The 22,300-nt window shown below is 35.4% G+C and overlaps 1 protein-coding gene and 1 long non-coding RNA gene across 4 annotated transcripts in view; both read right to left on the bottom strand.

Annotated features, from left to right (window-relative positions):
- The window catches only part of LOC110468846 (SAM and SH3 domain-containing protein 1), a 526,394-nt gene that overhangs the window by 388,390 nt on the left and 115,704 nt on the right, over positions 1-22,300 (bottom strand). The gene's annotated exons all lie outside the window — the stretch shown is intronic.
- The window catches only part of LOC146767926 (uncharacterized), a 130,033-nt gene that overhangs the window by 16,687 nt on the left and 91,046 nt on the right, over positions 1-22,300 (bottom strand). The window contains exon 2 of the long non-coding RNA XR_014953811.1: positions 1-22,300. This exon is cut by the window's left edge and continues 16,687 nt beyond it. This is a non-coding gene — a long non-coding RNA (uncharacterized LOC146767926).

The raw sequence follows: 22,300 nt of genomic DNA, 5'->3' as shown, positions 1-22,300 counted from the left end.
CTACAGAATGCATTGTTGCATCAGAAAAGCATAAATATTATTTCATTCCAGAACTTAGTTCAGGGAAATAGTAATGAAAACATGTAAAATAAAAAGTTTAGGAGTCTGGCTCAAAACAAAGCTGACCCATAATACAGCTCATGTGTGATTAGGAGAAAACAAGCATTAAAAAATTAAAGAGATGGGTATCCAAAAAAAGTGTCCTAGAGAGCACCAGCAATAAACATATATTGTATTGAAAAATATTTAAATGTTCATTATATTAAAATGTCAAGTTAATAGATAGTTTTATGATTTGTGTTACATTATTTGCATAAGATATTAATAGCATCTATATTTTTTATACAAAATCAACTTCTTTTTTTTAAGGGGCCCCAGGAGAAAGATTTAAAGATTGAGGCCTTGAGCAAGGGCTACCTCACTTTTAGAGATTAGGTTTTGAATCGATTTTACAGCCAAAAGAATTCAGGTTTTTTTCTGCATTTTTTGTCAAAGATTCTTGTTCTCTTTCTTGTGTCAGATAAAGGGAATGATACAACTACATGGTGAGTTAGTTCAGTTGGCTCATCCTTTGGAAAACTAACTCTGCCAGTACAGAAAAAGCAGAAGGCAAGTTTTCTGATGATTGATAAAATCTCTTGAGCGAATGCAAAGTAGAGAAGTGGGAATATGGTTTTGGGAAGGAAAGCACACAGACTGTGCCTTTAAGCAGTCTCTTGCCACGGGATCAGCTTTGCATTCTTCATGTACATATCCCAACATACATTCCAGTGTATGGGCCATTCCTTAAATGTTACCATCCAAGATCTCTCCTCTGTCTTGGCTGTGACTTTGGAGTCCTTTCAAACTCCACTCTGGCAATAGATAACCTATAGCATTAGAAAAACTTATCAAAAAAGTTGTGGTACCTCTCCCCAGTTATCCATGTCTACATATCTTTGCAATTTATCCTTTCATAAGTGATTTAACTGTATTTTCAGTAGCAGACTAAGCATGGAAAGCACCTGATAAGTGCCACATAAATTAGAAGAGGCACTGTCATTAAAAGAAGAAGTACCATTATTAAATTTCTGAAGTAGTTCTTGCTTTCTAGTGATTTTCTGAAGTAGTTCTTGGTTTCTAGTGACTGACACTGGAAAAACAGAGGTCCAAAAGGCAGACATGTAGTTCAGTTCCTCTGACAGAGACCTTGGAACAATAGGATCATTCAACTTTTTTTAAAAGAATTTCATGGTGCATAGTCTTAGAAATCCAAGGCCTATACAGCTCCTAAAGAACACCGGACACTGTGAATAGATGAACTGAAAATATGACGAAAATGCCTCCTTTATTATCTTTTGCAAATGGCTCAGTGCATTCCCTATTTCTATGAGATCTGTGACAGAGAAGTGCCTGGAGAAAGCACTGTGGTTTCTTTTCAAAGAAACAGCTGGAAGAGGAACAAAATCACCAGCTAAGGGCCTGAATCTGCAGAGTTCCAATTTTACCTCATGCTGTTTCAAGAGCAACTGAGCTGCCCTCTCTCTCAATTTCATATATTTCATGAAGTTTAGTAGTGCAAACACAGAACTAACTCATAAGCTTGGCCAATATTGTGAGCAGTTTCAGCCACAATATGTGATTTTTGAGGCTGTCCTGTGCAGGGTCAGGGGGATAGTCTGATCCTTGTGGGGCCCTTCCACCTCAAGATATTCTGTGATGCTCAGTGCTGAGCTATGTGGCTGGGTAAGAGATGACATGTGTTAACACCAAGCCTGTGGAAATCACAGGTGTCTGGGTGTGAGATGCTGCAGAGGAGAAAATACCATTGTGCAATCCATTGTGAAAAGAAAATATTCAGGCCTTGGAATAACGAGCCTAGGATCAAGAACAGCCCTTGACAACAGCAAACTGAAGTGTTTCCAGGCTTCTCATCTTCTCTAGCAGTAATATATTAATTATTCAACTGTGTCCAAAGCTGAGGAAGCCAAAGAGTGTTACAAGCTGGAGAACTATGCAGGCAGCCCTAAGAGCCAGGGATCTACTGATCTGCCACAGCTGTCTCTTGAAAAGCACAATCAGTAGGGAGAAGGTAAGTCTACAAAGAAGTATAAAGTCACTTTTTTCCCTCTGAAATACCAAATTTATAGAATTTAAAGAAGAGGAGAAATAAAATCCAGTCACAAAATGAGACTGCAACTGTCCTTCACATAAGTAAGCTCTGACATAGAAGAGACAGAGCACATGGCCAGTATTTGGATTCACACTAAGCTTGACTTGGTCTTTTGTTGTGGTCAACAGCAATTTCTTCACTTGATGTACAATTACATTCTATGAGAGAACAGAACTCTACATTCATGTGAGAACAGACAAATATTTGAGGAACAAACACATTTACAAGTCTACTAAATTAATAAGCCAAACTGAAAGGTAATGACTAATTCTCTTTGAAGGTTTTCTCCTCTCCTGAATACATCACCTATAAACACTACAGTCATCTTATAATTGATTTGTTTTCTCAGACCCAAGCCTCTGGTTACTATATCCTGACACTAATTTACCTGGGTTAATTCAAAGGACCATTTTAGGATGTCCTAAAAATATTTTGTAGTCTACCCTGCAGATCTACTTTTGGTTATGCTGTCCTTGCATAACTTCCTCTGCTGAGCTGGTCAAACACCTCAGCTCCTCTTTTGTTGTTTAGGTAACTGGCAGCAAAAGTCCCATTTGGGAATCTTAGAGTGCTGCCTTCTGTATGTACCCAGCCCAATGCAAATGAAACCCTAGATCATGTGCAGTACTGAAGAACATCTTGGAGGACTGCAGGTGAGAAAGCCCTCTGGATTTGACTTTGTGATTGTACCAGCACCTACAGTCACTGAGGCAGCAGATGAGGTAACAGGATTGTGCAGATGAGAACACACCAGTTATTTTGAGGCTCTTTTCAAGACACTGCATCTTCTGTCACAGTTTCTAGCTAGAACTAGCTTATCAGAGATTCTGCAGCCTGTACACAACAGCATTTTCTCAAAGTACTCTGTCAACAGTTTTCACATAAGCAAGGACAATCTTATGCCAAAAATTTTCAAATAATATCATCCAAAGCCACAGCCTCTCCAGCAGAACCCATAATAAATCTTGTCTCATGTACATCAGTCACACATTAAACAAATATAGACTCTTTTAGACATTTCTTCAAAGAGAAAACAAGACAAGAATTGAGCTGTCCATACAGACTACCATAAACATTCATTGGTTCTCAGTGCTTTAATAATTAATTCATGCTTTCTTAAAACCAAACATTGTAATTGTGCTACATATTAGTGTGAACCTACACAGAAAAAAACACTTCATAATTTTACATTATATTAAAGAAAGCATCTGTTCTCCATACAATGATTATTTTTATTGAGAAGTCTCTCCTAAAAAAATTCCCAACTTTTTAACAAGTCATACCCACTTCCCACAGGAAATCAGAGTTTGAATTTGAGCTGCTCTGGAACCATAACAGATACTACTTGTGTGTCCAACAGTTTGACAGAGCACCATTGTAATTTCCCTCATGCCTCAAATCAGAGCCATTGGCTGGTGCTGCAGGTAACACTGCTAAATGAAACATGGTTTTCCTATTGCAATGAAAGTACTACAGCATTAATGTTCTGCTTTTCAGACAACAGTATCAAACCATGAATGTTGTAAGGGAACAATATGACTAAATAATGTATATACTGTGGGATTTTTTACTTATTTTGAAAGCCCACAATATTCAACAGATGAACAACATATTTATGGACAGAAAATTCTGTTCATAAGAAATGTCAATACATCTTATTAAGTGACAGTGCAGTAGCATGCCTTGATATTATTAAATTCACAGCTTTGATAAACAGCTTACAAATTACCTCTTGAAGGAAGATGCATAATAATACCTGAAGCATAAAGAGAGGAAATGGAGTTTAATTAAGTGTTGCCTAGCTAAATCACACAGATAAAAGCTTAGGGAAGTGGTAAAAATTCTGAGAACTTCCATCTCTGCATGGAGTTAGTAAGACAGAGTCGCCAGGCAAAAGACTGTATTTGAAAATATACTGATCATACAGCACCATCCCTTCTTGATGAGCAAAAGCTCCCATTCTCATTCCTCCCTCTTCACATGCAACATTGATTTTCTGGAGAAAAGCAGTAAAACCAGTAAGGATGAACTGCACGTATCCAAATTAATATTTAATACTTAAAAAATATACAAAGCATGGCACATTTAGTAGCCTAGCAGGAAAGTCTTTAGGAAATAAAAAAGAAGACATGAACACAGATGGAATCACCATGGAAAAAAAGGTACCAGGTTTATACTGGGTTTGGAAAGGGATGGTAGTCAAATATCTTTTTCAGAATTCATAGATTTTTAAAACAAATGGGTGATTCTTTTTTTTGCCATAATGCTAAATGCTAACATCACACACAGTTTTCCCTAGGTATCATAATTAAGATATCTTTGTTAATAATAAGGAATACAATAATTAATAATATAATAAATTATTTAAAATATAAAACCTATTGTATAATTATATCATATATATCTATTTTTATATTTAATGTATTATTATATAGAATATTATTTATTAATAATTAATAAATAATAGATTATTAAGTACCACCTATCTTCTAGGACTATACAGCTTCCCACTAAGAAAAAAAGTGAAGTACCCTAATGCTTTTGGAAAGTATACAAAATTTCTAATGTATCAAGAGTCCAACATCTGTAGGAGCAGGGAGATTCTCAAGAAGTGTGTTGCTGCAGAGCTCCAGTACTTACATCCCACACGTTACAATGAGCCTGTATTTGACTTCACCTCATTATGAATAAGCCTTAACTGAGACCATTTCATAGAATCCTAAAATATCTCAAATTGGAAGGCAGCCATAAGAATCACCAAGACAAATCCCTGCTCCTTCCAAACTACCTAGAACTAATCTGTATAACTAGAAGTTTCTGGATGATGCTCCTAAATATATGGTTTATTTCTATTGCCCTAATTAAACAAAAAAAACTTTCAAAAGCAGAAACACATTAATAGTTTCCTAAATTTAGCAACATTTTTTAAAATTACTTGTGTAAACATTAATTCAGTCATTTGATAGGATGTACATTTCTAGACTTTTTCGACTGTAAGAAATAATTCCAATTCTTGCTTTTCTCCACCCTGATTCTTAAATTAAAATGTGCCTTCAGTAAACACAAAAGTACGTACAATACCTAATAGTTTGAAAACAAAGTCCAGACATGAATTTAATAGGGAGTCATCTTCATAGAAAGACCATCCCAACTACATCGCACACAAACAATCCAAGCAAATTTACACTGATGTCAAGGACTCCAAAGCAATGCACCTGCCCCTCAGAAACAAGCTCAGACAGATAAGGTAACAACTCCTGCAGTTTTGTCTTTGCCTAATGAATGAAAAAAGGCTCTTTAAAGTGTTTCATGTGACATAATCCCACAGAAATATTTTTTCTGAGAAATTTTATGTTTCTTGAGAGTGTTGGCTAGTCAAATGCTAACCTAAAGCTCCAAGAAGACAAGTGCTGGTACTCCCTTAACTAGAGACTCGGCAGTCAAAACAGAGAACTTCAGCACCAATTGCCTGTACTAATAAGAGACAAGGTGTCATCTCCTAATTAACACACCAACAACTGAATATTGATTAGAGTTTGTCACTTTCAAAATAATTGAATCCATTTGGCCTCTAACAGCCAAGAGTGTTAAAGACTTGTAATAAAGAAAGGATCTTCAGTTGAGGAATGCTTTGTCAGCTTTCCTAGTTTGTTCTGTACACTGAAAGACATGTTCAAAATATTTCCTCCTGTTCAATAATTTTCCCTATTTTTTGGTTCCCAAAGACAAAACACCTGGTATATCCTAGGTACATAAAATTAATGCATATCTTCTTGTTGCCACATACAAAAGTAGATCAAAGTGCAAAAGATTTAAGAGAATAAAAACCAAAAACTAATACTGCTAAATGTTACATCATTTACTGGAAATTGGGATAAAATTATAAGGGTTGCATAGCAACCCTATGAAAGCCCAGTAACATGAAATAGAAGAGGGGTTTTTCTGCTGGATTTTCCCCCCCCACCATTTATATTGTTTTTGAGACAATCAAATCCTGAGAAATAGCAATACTTGAGATAAACTGGAAAAAGAATCTATGGGAAGGTATCTGCCTGGTTAACAGTAGAAACAAGTTAAGGGTATAATCCTGCTGCTTGACTGGGAAAAAAAATATGCCACTGACCTTAAAATGGTTTTTTGTTGCCTTTTTTTTTTTTATTGGGAGTGACAAGAGTATAAGGAGATGAGACCAAAATCCAAGTCCTGAAAAGACAACTGAAATTAAACTGAATACTATTCAGAAACATCCCCTTTGAGTGATTTTAGTTCTTCTTTAGTTACCTCAGTTTTACATGTATGCCTCCCAAAACATAGGATTGATTACAAAACTGTAGATTTAAAAATAATAATTAAACTTTCCAAGTTCCACCTGGTTTCCACAATTTCATGTTTACAAGAGAGGTTACTTTACAAGTTAAAAGTTCACATGTGATAAAATATATGTCATATATATATATACATATATGCACACGTGACTTCCCAAGATTATTTTTTAAATAATCGGTATTATTTTAGTATAGTTTAAATTTATAAAAAGGGTTTTTTAATACAGGGATTCAAAAAATGCTTTTAATAAAAAAAACCCAAAGTCATCCTGATTCCATGATCTTATACTTTACAAAACAATTTTGTGATATCTGCCTCCCAGAGGTTCAAGAAAACCTCTGGCTATTCACACAAGTGAATTCTCAGCTCTACCTTGTTGACCCTGAAAGAAATGCAAGAATTTAAAACCATAAAACGAGAGCAGCAATTTCTGTGGTTAAAAGGCAATTTAGGCATAAAAAAATCTGGCGTTGCTGGTCAAATAAAGAAAGATATTTGTTTTACCTTATTTAACTAACAGGGAAATCCACAGATATTCTTTTGTTACTCTAACTTTCTTTCAATATGGAGGTTGCCTCTGCAACTTACACAGTGGCTGGAGAGAAACAGTGACACATATCTACCAAATACACCTTTCTCTTTCACAGAAGGTGCCTTCTGTGCTTGTATTTTGAGGGAGACTATTCTGGATGGAAAAGTCAATTTTTCATTAAAAGTCACTGAAGCTTATCTTTAAATTGGTGCCAAAAATGGTTCTTGCATTGCAACCTTTTGCATCCGGATTCATCATGTAGGGAATTTTTACAGCAAATTCCACACCTCCTGCAAAGCATGGTTTAAAATGGAAGCTCCAATACAACATTAGCAGTGGCCATGCCATGATAAGAGAGAAGAGAATACAATAATTGTTATAGTTTGCCAAGCTCCACCTGGAGGATCTGGTGGCTAAATGGATTACTTGCTGACTTTTCACCTCTGGGATTCCAGCCCTGACTGGAGTGACTGAAAATCATTCTGATCAGTCAAGTGAAAAAAGACCAAAGTGAAATTAGACTGGTGGTTTCAGATCAGTTCCCTCAGTGCTGTACTTCCAAATCACAAAACCACAGCACGTTGAATGCTGCTAGCAGGGGAGAAACTGAGAGGCTTTGAGGCTTAATGAGCATGAATCCAGCTGCCTATCCAGCTCACAAACACCTTAACATAGACTATAACGACCCCATACAAACAGGCACAAAGTAGAATAAATGACTGTGGATTACCATACAAATTAAGCAGGAGGAATCCCTTGCGAACTTGTATTGAAATGCCTGCACTGCAATCACAATAATAAAATTGTTAATCATATTAGATTAATTCTGACAGCCAGATGATACTTTGATAAATGTTTAAACCAAATCTCTGACAGTATTTGAATATTTCTATTTTATTCTATTTTCATTGCACTCACAAAAACTGACCAGTCCTAGTATATCCCATAATCCATGTGTTGAGAATGATTTCAATTTAAAAATGGAAAAACTGGGGAACAAAGTGTTTGGAGTGTTTTTATCCACAGATTGTTTGATCTGATATTAGATTTTCCACCATCTCTATACAAAGCTGGACAGTGAAAAATCAATCAAGAAAACTGCTGTTGCCATGCAAGAATGCAAGATTTCAAACTCCAAGCTCAATTTCCTGTTAATTTATGGAACTAGGCATAGAAAATTTGCCTTGAAGACAATGTTTTACTGCAGATAAAACAGTCTTGCCCTGTGCTGCTGTCTTTGGTTGTAGCTCAGCCAGCAAAGACAGAAAAAAAAACCCATTTTCTACAGTAAGACAATTAAAATGGGAAAGAGAGCTGGCATACATTACATGTGTATGGGAAATACTTCATTAAATAACTGCTTGGAACCCATCAGAAGAAAGACCTCTGTCATAGTTTGAATATTTGAGGGCTAGGTTTTTTCCCTTTGGAAATTTCTTCTTTCCCTTGTCTAAAATCATATAAGATTGCTTCTTTATGGCAGAACCTCCAAAAAATACTCATTTGCCTAATGAATACATGTGACAGCTTGGGCTAGAAGAAACTGATTTTTAGACTGGAGCTGAGGTGTCTAAGAAAAAGTCTCATCAAGAATGTTGCCAGTAAAAATGAACAATTTTTATTCATAAGATTTTTATTTGGGTGTATCTAGCACACTGTCATGATTTTCATTAAATGAAAAATCAACTGAGGTAAAAACAGAGCCTGTGAATTTCTCTAGGGGATCAGGCATTGTTCTTCACTCAGAAATGATGTTGGTTTTGCACTGCAGAGCATTCTCAATTCTCACATCAGAGGAACAAACACAAGTTTTTATAAAGCAGCCACAGCAGCCCAGCTTCAGTTTACAGAAGTCTGACATTATTCTTCTCCCCAACCATCTTCCATGCTCTGTTTAACGAGATTAGGGAATATTAGCAAATATTCAACATTTGACTGCTGTGAAAATGTGTGAAAAAAAATTAGAAGTCAATTGAAACATCCTGTGTATGCGGAAGATTTTCAAATACGGTTCACTGCAGAAGGCTTGATTAGCTATACATGATTGCAATCACTAATTCTCTTCTTTAGGGTCATATGTCTGCTCAGATGCCCAGGAAATTTTCCCTACAAAGAAAATGGGCTCTGTGTGCTCCACAACTCTTTCACTAACCTAACACTGAAAAGCCTTCTTAAACACTGTTTTTAACTGTAGCTCATGCAAGGAGTTTCCTGTTTGGAATTACTTGTTGTTATTTAATATTTATTGCTTTAGAGGATTTTTCTTAATCTATTTTGAAATGATTTACAGTATGAAAGTGCTTGTAGAACTTTTGTAAAACTTGTATTTAATGAAAGAGTATGCCAAAATACCTTCTAGAAATCTGAAAACAATTTAAACTCCTGTTAGCTATTTAGCTTTTGGCACAAAAATACATGGCTCCAAATTAATTTATTTCATATATTGTAGGTACCTTATACTGCAAGATCTCTCTATCTCTACTCTTTAGCTTCCTGTCTTTAACACTGTTGAAAGGAGACTGTATCCATATCCCAGACTATTTTTTTGGCTCAGTATCTGACAACTGCATTACTGGGACTTGGATTATTTACTATAGTCTTTTGAAAACCATGTGACATTATTTTTCTCTGGCAAGTCATATGCATTATAATAAAAACTTTCTCAGTGAGAACCTTGGTAAAAACTCATCTGAAATTAATTGGTCTCCATACAGATGCCAAAATAAGACAAAGGAGCTGATATATTTTATCATAAAGGAAAGATCAGAATTGCTAATGGCATTTACTGCTATGCAAAAATAAGGGGTTAGATGCAAGTTAATTGCATCTGATGTTTCATTTATTTCATTATAGAAACTCATGTATTCTGTCTTATAAGAGTACCACTACAGAAGATGGTGTTATCTTTCTTTTGATGCATCACCAGAAATTGAAAATGTCTTTTTAGTGTCTGTTGGGGAACCAACATTTTCCATGATTTTTTCATCCTTTATTTCCCCAAAATGGATTTTTTTATTGATTTTGGAGCTATCATACATTTTTGTTCACAGTTGCCTAGCACACTGAAACATTGCTGGGCACACCTATCTCTTTTGCTCTCTGCTATTTAGATTTTGGATTATACAATCATTCATCTCCCAGTGTGAAAGCCTGCAAAATTTTCCATCTGTGCAACCTATTAATAATATTTAGCTATACTTTAACATCAGCTCTTTTTCTTACCAGTGAATCACAATTAAAAATAAAAACCTAAAAATCTACTTATGATTGTTTTAAATAAGCCTTTCATGTTTGTTTTATGTAAAGAAGAGCATATTAATTTGATTCCTATTTTACTATTTTGCATATGCAGCAGTATCCAAAATAGCTGCTGGTCCAACAAAATACAGCTAATAATAATAAAAAAAAGTTCTTACAACATTTTTTTGTCCCAATACATTTTCTCTTCAGAATGGCTATCATTAAGTCTAGTTCTAGTTTTATTTAAGAACTATTCATGAGAGAGGTACATTTTTCATATTTAAATGCACCCTTGTATTAAGAATCTGTGTCTATTTGTACAGAAAATTTAGTTCTTGGAGCATGAATGATGTGACCTGAGAGCTACTGCCTGTGAATCAAATGGAAGGATTTACCTTAGCATGAACTAATGATAATGCAGGGTATTTCTAAAATGCTAAGACCAAGTTACACATTTTTCTCTCTGTCTGGACATGAGATTGTCACCACATCCAGGTTTGCATTTCTAGAAGTTGGGCACTGCATTCAGTCATACTTCTTATTCTGTTTGTCTTCTGTGGAAAAGCAATTGGGGGAAGAGAAGGCAACAGCATCCTTGGCACCCTAGCTGTATCTGGACATGTAACAAACCCAGCATCTTCAAATTAGGACTCTATACTCAGTGAAAAAAGCCTAGGAGCAAGAGTCTGTATTAAGAGTGAATCCAAGCTTTGATGTCATGCAATTGTCCTAATCATGTGTAAGAAGATGTAGTAGAGAGAAAAATATTTAAAATTAGTTAACCAAAAGAATAGGATGGTATGATCTTGATTTTCATGTATTTTGCAATCTCAAATTCTAATGTGTGTTAGTGATAAGTATTAAGGCCTAAATATTAACATCTAAATTTATACAAACATTCATGTCTAAGGATGGAGTTTTTTATTCATTCTTCAATACCTGCAGCTATGGTTAGATGGGAAATCAACATATCCAACACCAAGGTAAAAGAATCACAAGGAGGAGGAGGGGCAGGAGTGCTCAAAACCAGCCTCACCCAGAGACCTCAGCAACCAGGGAGAGAGGGAGAATGCTTAAGTTCTTGTCTCTGTGAAAAAATAACATTTTTCTAAACAGAGCCTTTTACCTTATTTAGCAATTCTTAGCTTTTGTTATATTGATCTTAGCTTTTGTCCAGCTTTTTCGCACAGTGGGAGCTGTATGCAAGCAATGGTTAGAAGCTCCCACTTCCTGAATCTCCCACTACTGTGATGAGGTTCTTCAAGAGGAGGCATTAAAGTTAAACCCTCATTATGCAGCAGTGTCATTTCCCTGAGTGCATGAGAGGTGTAATTCTTCTCTCTCACAAAAAAAAAAAAAACAAAAACCAAGAAACAAAACAAAAAAAAAAAAAAACAAAACAACAAAACAAACAAAACAAAACCAATAAAACTCATTTCATATGCTAGGGGAGACTATCTCCCTACCAGCTATCTTTACTAGAAGGGCCCTTGAACACCCTTGACTTCATTTATGCAGCTGATATTGGCAAGACTTGTTTTTTCCTCTTACTGGTGATTGTTGCTATTTTAGGGCAAATGTTGTTTGAAACAAAAGCACCTGTAATCACCAACACTTCATAAAGCGTCCTCAGGCACAAAAGCAGCCAAAAACTGGATGCCTCTCATACATTTGCATATATTTGGGTTCTTTATTCAAAGGAAGCCATTAGACATAAAGAATGGTTGAGGATGCTGATATATAAAGACAATGCATCGATATATTTAAATTAGCCTTTCCCCCCACCCCAGCAATACTGCTTAGAATGGTATTTTTAACATAGCACAAAAAGAAATTTCCACACAACTACACTGTCATAAACTGAGATTATAGCAGCATATCCTACAAATAACAGCTCAGGTTGGTAGATGTCCAGACATGGTCCCTAATGAATTAATATTTCCACCAACAGTAATGATGGTTGTACAACCCCAGACCCCAGGTTATACCCTGAAAACTTAAACTTCTCTCAGGAATTTAATTTTTTTTTTCCTTTTAAAATTATGTGTTTGTGATATTTTTTGCTTTCCTGAGGAACAATACATTTTACCCTCTTAGTGACCTCCTGCCTCTGGAATTAGTCCAGTTAGCATCATATCACTGTACAGGAAAGGAAACCATAACTGGTCACAAGTTTTCTAAAAATAAGTGTTCCTAAATTCTTCTCTTCCCTAAATACCTCAAACACCTGCAAAAGGTAGCAACACACAAAATAAGACTACCAAATTGTAGAGTTGAATATTATCTTATTATTAAAATTTGGGGGAAAAGCTTTATTTAGTAAACTTTGATTTTAGAAGTACATCTTGGTATTAAAGTAATAATATTAGATTAGCCAATCACCAGAACTACTGTAAAATTAAATAAAATAGTGAAGGGGAAGATAGAGCATTAAATAATCTTGCTTAAAAGAAGACAAACAGGCTTCCTTAAAAGAAGACTCTAATTGCAAATATGTAAAATATTAATCAACTTCTAAAGAAATAAATCAGAAAATTGTTGCAAGCTAATAGCTCTCATGTAGCCTATAAAAGCATTACCATTTTGTAGTTGTAATTAATTCTCCCAAACCAAATATATTCAGGAACAGTTACATTCATTTTGTCCTCCTGCTACTACCACCCTTAATCTGAAACAATTACTTCACTTTCTTTTCTGGTGCCTGCTTCCAAAGCAATAATCACACTCCTCGGCATTAATTGTACTGCATTTAACAAGCCAAACTCTCTGTACCCTGTACATTGTAGACTTTCCATTTTTTAATTACCCTAGCTCCACTTGTCCCAGTTCAAAAGCATTTTCCATGAGCATGGCTAAACAAAACTGTCAGGTGACTCCTTGCACCATGCTGTACGTGATGAATGCTCACCTATCTCTACGCAAATGCAGTTTTTGAGTGGCTAACAACATCGCCTTTTTTTATGGACTCAGCATACAGATACCTCTGGGGTTCTAGTAGGTTTGGGTTTTTTCTTACTTGCTTATTTGTCATTGAAGGGACCAACTCAGTGCAGAAACTGGTGTCCTATAAGGCTAAAAAAACTCCAAGTCTCAGAACTTCTCTATATCTAGAGACATGTACACAGCACACAGCATTAGAGTGTAAGGCTGGGCCCATATTGGAAGTCCTTGATCCAAGGACACATGTTGATGAAAGTGATGGCAATTGGTATCATTTTTACTATTAATATTATTACTGCTAGCGTGTGGGTTTTGGTATGAGTATGTTGAACTTTTTTCAGTTCAACATACTCATATCAAACCAAAAAATGAACCCCATGTTTTAGCCCACCACTGTAGCACTTTTATGCTACAAAATGAAGCTTATCTGCAATGTGCAGCACACAGATGCCATATGAAAGCATATGGGACTGTTTGAAAGTGCAAAGCCTGTGGGAATTAATTGATTGCCACCACTGTTCAAACTGGTGGCCAGGAAGATATTTGGAGCTCTATGTTTCCTAAGCCATACTTTACCATTGTCTTGAAGAGAGCATAAAGCTCATCAGGAAGCATGCTATAAATTAGAGACCATGCTAAAAATCAAGGAGAACAATTTACACAAGTATTTAGCAGTCTACAAGTAATCCAAAGGAATGATCCTACACTTCCTAAAACTGAGTTTCATTACATTTCTGTTATTATAATCCTCAAATTAAACTGATTTTCCCCATCCTACTATCTCAATCTTCTCACTTTGTTGACAGTTAAGACACCTCCTAAATTTGTGTCAACTGCAAAAATAGAGAACTAAAATTTACTAGAATTTAATGAAAAATATTAATTACTCCATTAACTTCTTAATCTTTAGGAAATCTCACTTTTTTTTCACCCTCAAACCAATTTTCTTTTAATAACATCTACTATTACATCTTGTTAGCCAGTTCCTATGTTTCCCATATACTAATCTTCATCTTCCCTGGTTATAATAAGTAATTTTTGTTATTCCTCTCTACCTATTACACTTCAATAATATTCCTGTCATTACAGATTCCCTCAAAATTATTAATTCCAAAACAACAAACCTACTTGCAAATATCCTCTGAAATCTGGAATATAAGTTTTGTAGTTCTCCAGAACTGAACATATCGAGCTCTAGAAATTCAGATGCAGTAATTCCCATCCTCATACAATCTATAACCCATGTGCTTTTGATCAGTGCAGCCTTATAGAACAGAAAATCCACTTCTTCATTACTCCTTTATTCACACAGTTGAAAAACTAAAAGCTAAAGTTTTATAAGGATTTAAAAGAAGCCTAAAGTGTAAATCAGTCTTTTACAGTACTACAACTTTTATTACACTATCATGGCAGTCTCTTTTGTGCTGTCTTAATACTCTTCAATTCGTTATTTAAACATATGCTTTGCGTCAGAACCTCACAACAATGGTAATGTAGGCTGACAACAAACTCATGAAACTTTTTGAGCTTTTAAGATTCTGACCCTAGGGATGCGCTTCTGCTGAGTCCAAATTGTATTGTTAAGTCCATCACTTGGATGACTACAGATTATTTTTTCTAAAATAAACACTCTACTTCAAAACTAACTTCTCAGCTAGTCTCCCTAGCCAATTCCACGAGCTCCTGAACTTGACATATCTCTAAGAGAAGTAATTGAGAAATGGAAGGTGAAATACAGCCTCTATCAGGGGAGGAGCAGATAAGGTCATACACTGATAAGGGATTTTACCCTTTTGCATTTACAAGCTTGCAAAGGGACCATGGGTTGAAATGAAGTGGTGAGCTTCTGATTCATTCCAGGATGTACTCCACTTCCTGGCAGTCTGGGTAGATTATTTTTTTTTTTTTTTTTGCTTTTCAAAAATTTGCTTAGTGGAAAAAAGCAAACATATTTGGTCCCTTTTCCCTGTGAAGGGAATAGGTTGAACTGTGGCACATCTCCAAGAAGCACTCCTTTCCTCCAGCAAATCTCAAACTGGGACACCAGATTCAGAGAAACTTTTTACTATCCTAAACTTGTTTGTGCCAGACACATTTGGTAACTATTCAAATGTGAATTTAAAGAGTTTTGTGCCTCTAGTTCCATGATAGTGTTTTGGGTTGTTTTGGTTTTGATTTTTTTTTCCTAAAAGGAGAGGATTTGCTTTTTCTTCATTCATTGAAATTAAGAAATACCTTTAAGAATGTTTTCTCTTTTTTACCTCTTGTTCTATTAAAAAACACAGTATAACTAAAAGCATATCCCAATAATTATTACACAAAATAACAAAAACCTCTGAGCTTATTCACCTCTGAACAACTGAAAGAAAATAATAGAAGCTAGAGACTTTTTATGATTAAAAAGCTTTCTGTCTGTACAGTCTATGAGGCAGTTTATTCATTATTTATCCACTCTTCCATCCATTCTACCATTCCCTTTGACTGTAATAATTACCTCTGCAAGACTAAAGGAAAAGATTACTTTTTAAAGTTGGTTTTGATCCTTTTTCTTTGCCAAAACTTCTTGACCAAGCTCCTCTGTCTCTGGAATTAAATGAAAGCCATATGCTGAAAATAAGTAACTTGAAAACTCCTTCAGTATTAGCAACATTATGACTCGCACTGAGAGAACAACACTTAGAAGAAAAAAACCCCAAAAAGCTACTTTTTAGAAGCACTGCACAACTCCTGACCTACCACTACTGTGTAGAAGCACAGAAGAATTGGTTTGGGAGCCAAATCTACCAAGTAATCAGATGGATGTTCCTTCCTCTCTTCCAAAGACAGCTAATTGAAGAATTCTTGTGAAAAAAAAAATAAATCCCATGTTTACATTTAGAGAGGCAAAAACACAGTCTATTTATGGTCTCCCTGAAAATATCCATGTACGCAGAAACATGCACTGCACCTTGCCAGATTTAGTTTCTGACATCAGATGCAAAGCAATATGTGTGAGCATGCATCTTGCACTGGAGGAATGCTTTCATACAAAAAAAGAACCAGCAAATCCTTCAATATGCTCCATCTCAGCAATGCTGTCCAAAAGCACAATAATTTCTGAGAAGTAGCCCTACATTCCCTCAGAAAAATAACTCATCCTTTTATACCAGCTCTGGCCAGACTGAAATCCCTTGGCCTCAGGATGGATTAAATCATAAACTCCGAAAGGAAAGTCATACGAGAGAGATTCCAGGGGGAAAAAAATTCTACTTCAGAAAAACAGCTATTTAAGTCTTCTCTGTATACCACAAAATTAAATTCCACTACAGAAAAGCCATATTATTCTACAGAATAGGAGAAATAATCTCCTATCAGGTGTACTAACACTTATTCTTTCAAAGTACTGTTTCCTAAATATTGAAAATTCACTCCACTTTTACTAGAACTTGGTAATGCTGGTGAAAATCTCAGAAATTTCATCATCTGCACCTATTTTTAAAGAGTATTAACGACTCCCCTATTATGGTAATTCCAACAAACAAAGTATTTTTAAAAAGCAAACTGGTTTTGTTGCAGATTGGTTTTCTATTTTTTTTCCCAAAAAAATGTGACTAGAGAAAATTCTAGAAAATATAGCTTTTTTATATAGGTTATGTGTTAATGAATTATTCATATAAGTAACTGGTCATTACCATCTGTAATTCTTCTTCTGTGGGTCTCTGCATCTTAGCTACACTTCCCAAGCTACTGAGGATGGATTCAGGTTCACTTCCCCAGTAGGAGACCAAAACATCTCATTTTCTTTCAGTGGGTTTTATCACAAATTATTTTTGCCTGAATGCTCTTTTCTAAAATCTCACTAAAGCTTTTCACAGGCAAAATTATTTTACCATTTATAGTTTCTCTTCTTTTAATTAATAACCTAGGATATAATTGCAATATGACATTTCAGAGAGTGCAATTACAGTTTAATAAACCATGCGGGGCATTTAAAGGCAAAGTGCCCTAGGTTTTCAAGTACTCTGCATTATTTGCAAACTCTTTGACATGCTTTGTGGTTTAGTCTGATGTGGCTTTTCTAATTAGAAATAAACATAAGTTGATAATTCAACAGGCAAATGGAAAGGCATAGTCATAAAAAAACACCAATCGATTTTGCAGTTATATATTTATTCCATGCAATAATTTAGACACAGATTATCCTTTTTTTTTTTTTTTCCAAATGGAGTGAAAAAATAGAGTGACATTGACAAGGGGAGAAAACAACCCAACAAATAATATATAAACTTTAAGACAGAAAAATGTTCTGTCTTAAACGTTCTGTCTGCTGTTAATATTTCTTCAGGAGTCTATAGATCACCTCTGTCCACATTAGGTTTTTTGAGCAGTACCTTGTAGAGTTCTTCCATAGAGAACAATAAACACAGTTAGTTAACCAGGTGATTCAGAAAGGAAGAATTTGATAAGGATATCACCCAAGTTGTAAATGGACTCTGCATGACTCATTCGTCACTTAATATCTATGGTATCATTCAGTGGAATGGTACCTTTACCCATTCTTTAATATTTTGGGACCATCTCCAATGGGGATAATTACTTGGTAAAACAGTACAATCAAATTATCTAGGAACAAGGTCAGATGTCCATACAACTGAAAACTTTTATTAAATAAAGTGTTTAGCTACTATCTTGCAGGAAGCTCAGAGAAGATAAGGAAGCTATGAGCATGGGAAGTTGTTGACAGATTTCACTGTACTAAGCAAAAAACAAATAACGTAGTCATAATTCTGAATAAATACTGGCTTAAAGTACGTAATAAAGCCTCCACATCCAAACTGCTATTTTTCAAAGTAAGTCACAACCAGAACTGTCAAGATCTTTGAGTGCTCTCTGCTACAGATAGGCATCTCAGGGCCCTCTTAAAATGACTACCTTTGACAATAATTTTCCCTGAAAATATGATCTTTTCCTACTTTAGGCTATTTAAGTCAACTATTTTTACAATAAATATTTATTGTGATGAAACATGCTCTGAATTATTGGAAAATGAAGCAATTGGACCAACTCCCTAAGGAACAATCACTAGGTATTTTTTCAAAGAGAGAAAAAAAGTTATTTTTATTCTTGCAGTAATGACAGGATAGGAAATGATGTATCAACTATTTTTTGCAGTTTTCTAATTCCCTTTGTAAAATATTGCCTCAAAATATTGATTTTCCACTATTATCCCAATATGCTAATTATTCTAACTAAATGTGTGTAAATTATCAAGCTAAGGGTTTTGAGAAATATGCAGTGTGTCTTCCTTCTTGCTGTGTGTATATTCCAGGTACCTTAATTATTATTTGACTACTTCATTCTATTTCTTTTTTTGGGTCTTTTATATTGTGTCATTTAAGTGTTTGCTATAATGGGCCCTCAAGGAATACCAATTGTTCACTCAGACCCTCAACATTCTCACCACTAATTTAGTGACCTTGAAAGAGAGAGCTAAGGTATAATTAGTTATGTTCAGAACTACACTTATTATTCAACATTAAGAACTTTCACAGTAATATCCCAGTCTGGAAAGAGTTTCTTTCCCTTTTTTTTTTCCCCCTCTTCAATTTGTTACACTCATCTAATAAAGAACTTTTCAAATGCAATGACTTGAAATCCTGCTCAGAGAACTGTAGAAAAGCCAATGACCAACCACCAGGTGCTTACCTTGTACTGGGGGATTTTCTTTTGCTAATTTCCCATTAAACTTTTAATGAAGTATTTTGGTTCAGAAGGTGGTCAAAAGTAGTTAGAACTTTTATGAAGAGCAAACACACACATGCTCTGGCCAGTTCTAGTAAATGGAAACCAGTTGCTGTATGTGCTTGTGTCCCCAGCACCTGTAGGAGCTGCTACCAAGGCAGATGGCCAAGAGGAGAAGGAAAAGAAGATGGATTAAGGAAAGAAGGAAACAGACGAACAATCCAAGATGGTATTAATCTAATTCTTCACGGTTCTATTTTCCTGTTTCTTTCCTTCTGTCTCTCTCTGTCTGTTCCAGACTGAAAAGCAGTTGCCCTTTTTCAAGACATTTTATAATTTCACAAGCAAACTAAATAAAAAACATTAATTCTGCTTTTATGGAGTTCAAAATGGTGAATAAAGTAAGTGTGCACTGATAATAGAGAAAATGCTAAACAAAACACCTATTCCTGAAAAAAAGGGCTTTCTGGTTATGTAACTCTCCTATCATATAGGCAAATTTTTTTTTCACAACAGTCCAAAAATATTTGGAATTTATCTTCCTCAGTTCCTGATCATCCCAGCCTTTTATCTCTGTTTTTCAACCTCCTTACTCCATTCTTGAAACCTGTTTAATACATATGCAAACCATTACTAAAAAGCATATAATTAGACTTAAATCAATAGCTGGATATCTGGATTGTGAAATGGCAAAAGTCAGGCAATTCACAGAAACAGCCCCTGAGGGACATCCTCTGCTGCTCTACAAGGTTTTAGGTTTTACTTTTTGCATTTTGAGTGATTAATACAAAATGTACCATGGCATTTTTGCTGCTTATAATGAAAAAGGTTTGCAACATTCAGCAGATAGACTTACATTTGCCCAATATTTCTAATAAAAACACTACCTTAAAATTTCTGAATTACCACAGCAGATTTTTATTATTTCACACACACATTCTCTGTTGGTAAAAGCAGTAGCTGTTTAATGTTTTTTAATGAGAATTAAGAATCTGTTTATTTGATTTAATCAGCTCATTGAGCATTCTCTTTGTTCCTCTAATCCCTTGAATGGGGATGTCAAGGCATGTGATAGCACACAGCCATGACAATCATCTCAGGAGGTTATCTATTGCTGCCATTTATAATAACTAATGCATTTTAGTACTAAAGAGACAGCCATACTCATTACAGGGGAAATCTACTCCTCCCCATGCATAAGAGCAAGAGCAGCAGCTGGCTTTGGACAAGGAATTATGGAGGTCTTTTGGGAATAGAAGCCATTTACAAAAGGGGAGCTGGCTCTGGAGTCCTCCAGAAAGGCCCAGTCACTCCATCACCTCTTTTTGTTCAGCATCTAGACTGAGGAGCAAATGAAAATTCTCTCTTAGTTTACCTTCAGAACTTCCTCCTGTTATACCACACTCCGAAACTGCCATGGACTCACTGCTCTACTCTGCCACCGAGTGTGTGCGCGCGGGGTCTCACCAGAAAAAAGAACCTTCTGTACCCAGTCATGGATAGCTTTGAGGATATACCTGAACATGGCAAATATAACATTAGACTCTGAATTAATGGGTGTATGAAGTATAAAACATGTCCATTTATACTTCAGAGATTAGAACCTTCAATTTCCCCACCCTGCAAAAGAAACTCTTTTCAAATTTGTTTAGCACCAGCAAAGACCACCAGATTTTTAATCAGGGCACATCTCTTTTAGTTGTTTCAATCTAATTTTAGTTTCTTGCACACAAAACTGAATGTTTTTGTTCACAATCAATTGATACATCTATGTAAAAGTTACATTAGGGTGAAAGATACTGCAACAGCAATTTATTTTCCCCCGGATGAAAATGTAGGCTGTCCCACTTATTAAGTACACCTACTATATTTTTCTTAAGTTTCCTCCTATTCCAGTTTCCAATTCACTACTATAATCTTCCCTAATACTCACTCTGCTTCTCTTTACAAATTCATCAAGTCTTTTTGAAAGTTTGTACTTCATGATGAACAAGAAAAATCTGCAATATGCTTCAAAGGATTGTGCAATGCTGATTAGGATTCATTTGAATAATGTGTACACTCAACAAGGCAGGTAAAATAAGTCAATATGGTTATCATGAGTGTTCAGTCAATCGGCTTCCAGAGAACTACACAATTGTTTCAAGTAAGGCAATTTTTGCCTCTTTTCTTAAGCTATTAAGATTGAAAAAAGTTGAGCCTTCATCCTTGAAGAGAGATGATAACTTGGTTTTCTCACTAAATTGCAGCTCCAAACTTTCAAAGAACAAGATAAAACTAGACTGCAAGGGCTATCATAGAAGGTCCATAAAGTCTTTCAGGGTTTATCACTGTCAGGTTTGAATTGTGTGTGTTTTTTTATTTTTTTTTTTTTTCCAAATCCAACTTACTTGCATAAGTAAAATTTTATTTTCTTTTGACTTTCTCTTATATGGAGCGTATGGTTGCCTTTATCTACACAACTAAAAACACTTTTGGGATTTCAACTGAAGCTTAAGTCTGCTGCTATTATTTAAGCAAACATGAATATTCAATTTATGCTCCATGGCCACAGAAACGTTGTGAATAACAATCACTAAAGTCCCATCTCAAAAAAGCAGCACAATATAACCTCTGTGAAGTGACTAGGGTCCTTGCTAATTGTAGCTTAAGGTAGCAGGACAAGTTCTGTTCAGCAATATGTAGAGAAATAATAAATTCCTTAAATTCATCAGTGTTACCCGAGAGCCATACTCAGTGACACTGAGATCACAACATGACCATAAATAGCAGCAGATGAGAAAGCACATGCAGGGATGCTTATCTGTTTTTCCTGGAGGAGACATCTAAAAGAGCTATTATTACAGATCTGAAGAAATATGATATCCAAATTTCCCTTAATTTCTCCTAGAGATGAACCTCAGAGGCTGCAGAATCAGACTCATGTTTTTTGATGTGATAAATGGATGTTTTTAAGCTTTTATTTGCTAGCCACATGATCATACAGCCCAAAGCAGCAACCACAGATACCACAAATTATTTTAAAGGAAAGGAAAATTTCCATGCCATATTTTTTTAATGGCACATTAATGCCATCTGCTCAATCTGATGACTTGGATATCATGTCCCATCTTTGAAGAGTGCATCATTGTGCACAGGTAATTGCACTGACTAGGAACTGCACCTCCCCATCAGAACTCATTGAGGAATTCATTCACTCCGTTTGGTGGTAAGTTTGGAATCAGCTTGGGTCCCTGACTCACTCCATTAATCAAAGCCAACTCTCTTCCTGGTAAAATATTCACGGCTTCTTGAGCAAGAGAGATAAATTATGTAAGCAATTAAAGTTAGCATAAGTGTCAATTTAATCACAATGTGGTCTAGTAAGAATGGAGTTATTTCATAGATAC

Source organism: Lonchura striata, chromosome 3, assembly GCF_050655825.1.
Source record: "Lonchura striata isolate lonStrDom1 chromosome 3, ASM5065582v1, whole genome shotgun sequence".
NCBI lineage: Eukaryota > Metazoa > Chordata > Aves > Passeriformes > Estrildidae > Lonchura > Lonchura striata.
Note: the sequence above shows the minus strand (reverse complement) of the source record. Positions and strands in the feature narration are given on the sequence as shown.